This window comes from Puma concolor, chromosome A1, assembly GCF_028749965.1.
Source record: "Puma concolor isolate L17-30 chromosome A1, mPumCon1.1.hap2, whole genome shotgun sequence".
In the NCBI taxonomy this organism is placed as follows: Eukaryota; Metazoa; Chordata; class Mammalia; order Carnivora; family Felidae; genus Puma; species Puma concolor.
Genome location: NC_141667.1, coordinates 199174243 through 199180084, shown reverse-complemented (window position 1 = coordinate 199180084; position 5842 = coordinate 199174243).

The window sequence follows — 5842 nt, the reverse complement described above, 5'->3', positions numbered from 1 at the left end:
TATAATAATAATTAAATGATTGAGTAAACAAATAAATGAATGTAGAAGAATATCACATATACATAATTTATGTAGATACTACACCCTAATGAGGTAGTGCCTAACCCTCACTACTGCACTGTGGCTTGTGCATAGTGACTTCCTTTTAAAGATCACAATATGGAAAGCACAAAAGAAGTCACTGTAAGTGGAGAAACCTGACAAACACTACCTAAGCCAAGTGATTAAGGTCAACATTGACAATGACAAGTCATGTTGAGAATATGCACCTTTGATATGCTGTGATGAAAATGGAACTTTACACAAATACATAACCCAATTCTAAATATAAGAAACACTCAGAACAATCCAAATTGAAGGATATTCTATAAAATACCTGATCAGCATTTCTTAAAATGCACAAAGTCATCAAAAGCAAGGTAAGGCTGAGAACCATCATTGCCAAGAGTAGCCTAAACATACACGCTGATGCCAAGACTCCCTTCCCAACCTAATTCTAGTTAGGCTCCTCTAAGCCCTTTAGGCCTCAACCTGGGCCTTGGTGTCTGTACTTGTGGGGTCTGTACTGCCAAGTTAGAGCAAGGATCTTATTAAGTCAGTCAGAGGGAACTCCCCCCCCCCCCAATTCAATATCTGATCCCCTACCATATCTGATCTAATTCTTCATCCTCTATCAAGCCCCAGATGATCTAATCAACCTGGATGCCCTTGGCAAGAATCCTGTAAGGCCAATTAACCAGAATCCTCCCTTTACCCCTCATGTTTCCTTTTAAGAGTTTTCCATCCACTGATGTCCACCTTGCTCCTTGGCTACAAATCCCCAGTTGCCATGTCATATTCAGGATTAAACCCAGTTATGCACTGAGGACTCTTCTCCTATGACAGTAGTTCTTGAATAAAATCTATTTTACTGTTTTAACTATTGCCTGGCTCTGTGTTTTCTTTGATAATGATTAAATGCAATTTGGTAACCTGGATTGGATCCTGGAACAGAAAAAGGACATTAGGTAGAAACTAAAAAATTCTGAATAAAGTATAGACTTTGGGGTTAATAATATATCAATATTGGTTTATTACTTGTGACAAGTATGCTCTACTAATACAAGCTAGTGCATTTACTAAGGTATTTAAGAACTCTCTGTTATCTTTGAAATTTTTCTGCAAATATAGAACTATTCTAAAATTAAAAGTTTACTGACAAAAACCAATGAACCAGCCAAAAAGGACCAAAAAATACTGAATGAACTTTTTAATGTCATGTAGACTTGGATTCTAGCTCTTAATTCAAGCCTCAGTTTCTTCACCTGTAAATGGGCATCACAATATATACATTTGTTAAAAGGATTTACTATTATAAACTTTCAAGTGTCTGCATATATAATTATCAATGAATATTAATTATCTTTTGAAATTTTTTATTGTCTTTTTAAAAAGTTTATTTATTTATTTTGAGAAAGAGACAGAGAGCATGAGCAGGGGAGGGGAAGGGACAGAGAGACAGGGACAGAGAGAATCCCAAGCAGGCCCTGTGTTGTTAGTGCAGAGCCTGACGTGGGGCATGATCCCATGAATAGCAAGATCATGACCTGAGCCAAAACCAAGAGTCAGATGTTTAACCAACTGAGCCACCCAGGCACCCCTATTTTTTCATTGTCTTGATTAAAAGTGATTACAATTAATGACATTTAAACTCCTCATAAAAATTGATACATGAAATGCCTTACATACTTTTTTTGTCTTCCTACAAATTAAGTTGACTGATTTGATAGTATGTTCATTTTTGGTAAATTTACCCTAAAAGGTAGGTTTCCTCATAAATTATTTATGAAAGATACAATATAACTCTAACTGTATTAATGTGCTTTAATTCTCTGAATGCCCTTCAGGATTTAGAATCAGAAACTATTCTTCTTATGAAGAAAAACTTTATGGAAAACAATTGGGTGATAACGTTCTAGAATGAAGAATAGAAAAGACTAATGATTAGGCAGATGAGAAGACAACAAAAGGAAAAATCACCGATTTCACATTTTTAAATATAGTAATGCTCGGACATTTTTAGTCAGAATGGAGCAAAGCAATGGCAACTGTATTATTTTATTCCTTAAACAATAGTTTATTGATTGCAAGCTTTCAGAGATGTGCTAGAGATTTTGTATGCACTGCACCACAATTCAATTTGAAGTTAAAAGCTTATATACTGAAAAATCTCTCTTTCAAAATTACGTTCAGTATTTATCAGCATTCTGGTCTCCCTTAATCTCACCCAAATGCTCCTCCTGCTACATTCTCTATCGCACTGAGAGAGTCTACCATCCACTAAAGTGCCAAAGTCAGAACACCTGGCCTCAACACTTGGCCATTCCATTTCCTTTTCCACCATATCTATTCTTACACCAAGTGTTCTTTTTTTCTTTCTATATATCTTCTAAATTTTCACTATACTATTCGGTAGCCAATATACTATATGGTAGCCAATACTTACAGCTATTGAGCAACTAAAATGTGATCAGGGAAAACCGAAAAATTGAATTTTAGATTTTATGGAATTTTTCTCAATTTAAATTTAAATGTTTAAATTGACACTTAAAGGTTCTTATCAGTCAATTCCAACCCACACCACCAACAATTCTCCACGACCAGCTGGGTATCCTACAATTCAATTAAATTCTGACACTATTTACCTAGAGATAGCATCAGATCCCACAGGATAAGGTGCAGTTCCCAAGGCTGTCCCCCACCTACACACACAAACAAACTAGACGCCAGTCACAAGTCCAGGTTGTCACCTGTGCTTCTGACCAACTGGGAGATGGAGATTCCCATGATCTCCTCCTGGGGTTCAATTAATTTGCTAAAGCAGCTCACAGAAATAAGAAAATCATTTACTCACCAGATTATAAGTTTAATATGAATAGCTATAACTCAGGAACACCCAGATGAAGAGATGCATAGAACAAGGTGTGGGGAAATGGCATGGAGCTCTCATGCTCTCTGAACCTGCCACTCTCCTCAAATCTCCATGATTTCAGCAAACTGGGAGCTTTCCAAATCCTGTCCTTTTGAGTTTTGTGGAGGCTTCATCACACAGACAGGATTTATTAAGTCATTGGCTATTGGCAACCAGTGCAACCTGTTGTCTCCTCCCTTTTCTGGAAATCTGGGAGGTGGAACTCAAAGTTACAACCTCTAATCACATGACTGGTTCTGGCAACAAGCTCCATTCTTTGGTTCCTTCCAAAAGTCACCTTATTAACATAATAAGAGACACTTTTATAGCTCTTACCACTTAGGAAATTCCAAGGATTTTAGGAGTTCTGTGCCAAAAATGGGGATGAAGACCAAAGACATATTTATTTTTATAAGTCACAACATCACAATACTTGTTTCAGTTATTGGAAAACTTTTATGTACATTTTGAAGAAGTACACTATGTAAACAATCTTTTCAAATTTTATGAAATGTAAGTATTGATAAAGTATTTCTGATAGAAAATTTAGTGTCTGAATTGGGATGTGAGTTTTGAATACTTAGTAACAAAAATGTATGTGAAATATCTCCTTAGGAATTGTTTTATATTGATTACTTGTGAAATGATTATATTTGAGGTTAAATATGTTATTATTATTAAAATTAATTTCACTTGTTTTTTTTTCCTTTTCTAATGTAGCTACAAGAAAACGTAAAACTACCTAAACAACTTGCATCATATTTCTATTGAATTGTGCTGTTCTAAATTATTCAGTTATGTCCACTAACCTCTTTTAATTCTGTGACCCAAGTTAGGGGGAGCAGAATATGCCCCCCCCCCCAAATGTGCCATTTTGGCAAGTGGATTGTTCTGAGTTGAACGCAATTAAGACCTGGCAAATTCAGGAAAAGCTTTTTACCCTCCCCTTAATTGCCTAAAAGAATTTGGACAGGGAGCATGTCCCAGGAAGAGAGCTATTGCCAGAGACAACTTTTTATATAACAAGGATTTATGTGCATGCCATGGCAAGCATGTCTTTACCAAACATTAGCTCTTTTCATCTTCTTGTGAATTGACTTCCTCCCCTTTGAACCCATGAACTTCAACTCCCTTTCCCCTTAGCTCAGGGTCGTACATAGAAGCCTCAGTTGCTTGACTGCCTTGGAGTCTCATAATATTTTTTATGGGGCTCCTGTACATATGAAATTAAATTTGTTTTCTCCTGTTAATTTATCTTATGTTAATTTAATTATTAGACTAGTCAAAGAATCTAGAAGGGAAGAAGGGAACAGTTTTCCCTCCTTACACAGGACACCATCATCTTTAACCTGGATTTCTACTCTGACCTCTTAGTTTTTCTTTGTCTTTAATGTTGACCCCCACTCCACATCAATATCTTCTCCCCACCAACCTCTGCTATACTTCCTCCTTCATAGAGTTGGGGTAATCAAACTCATATTTCATAGCAGATGCAAGTTTCCAATTTTGACTTATTTTATACAGTGATCTTTCTAACATGAAAATCATATTACATTATTGATTAAAAAACTTATCTCTGAACCTCATATCATAGGCAATTTTACTCATAATCTTACCCCTCCTCACCACAGCAGTTTTATTTCTTTTTTTAGTAGTATTAGCATGAAGCCTTTTTTTTTTAATTTTTGAAAGAGATAAGGTGCGAGTGAATGAGGGGCAGAGAGAGAGGGAGACAGAGAGAATCCCACACAGGCTCCACACTGTCAGAAGCAGAGCTCTAGCTCACGAGCTATGAGATCATGACCTGAGCCAAAGTCAGATGCTTAACCGACTGAGCCACCCAGGTGCCCCAATAGTCTCATTTCTAACATCAGCTTCTAATCCACATTCTGTGCCCCAACCAAATTGATTTTCTTGGTTTCATCAGATGATCTATGTTTTCTTTTGCATCTGGATCTTTTCATGTTCTATTATTCCTTATGTATTGTTCCTATTTTTACCCCTAATGCCAAAGCAATGACTAGCATAGAGCAGACACTCAAAAGAAACTGAGTAAATGAATGAATGACTACTGTACTAGAAAGAAACTATTGTAGAAATTCATTTAATATATACATGTATTTCTTGGAGTAGAATATTGGTAATCTTTAAACCACTATTATTTGCAAAGGCCAATAATTATATTAAATATCTTTAAAACTGCCAGTTGTAATTGTAATCAGTTTCACTGAAATTGAACTGCTGATCTTTTCCTTCCAAAAATGTTTACTTTTAAACTTTCAATTGCTACTTTATAAAATATTCACAGCATAACCTGGAAGATCTTCAAAATATCTTAACAGTTTGCTTTAGAATCTAGGGGTGAAACAAAAATTAACTTCAAAGCAAATTAGCAGTTTTTCTCATCTATTCTCATCAAAGAAAGTACGGGAGGATTTTAGGCCCTCTGAGAGTGTATATTATAGTTCATTATGCAAAGAAAAAAGGTAAAAATGAATCCAGAAACAATTAATATGTGAAGTTAGTACTCTACAATACACTATTACTACTATATGTAAGTTTTTTTTTGAAAAGTGAAGGCATACTAAAAATTAAAATGTGCTACACATATATTATTAGAATTTTTATTATTATATCATTGACATGATTCTAGTTTCTATGATCTGTTCCCAGGTACATGAGTAGAAATGTTCCTTCCTACTTTTCTAGGTTCCTCAGGGTCTTAAAGGTAATAAAAGATAAGTGGTAGCATTAGTGTAAAGGGGTTAATTATGTCGCAAGTGAAAGTACCAAGATTAAAAGTCATAAACGATAAAAGCTGCTGAGATCAAGACAGCCACAAGAGTCTCTTTCCTCAATGGCTTAGTACTCCAGTTCCTCAACAGTTTAGAG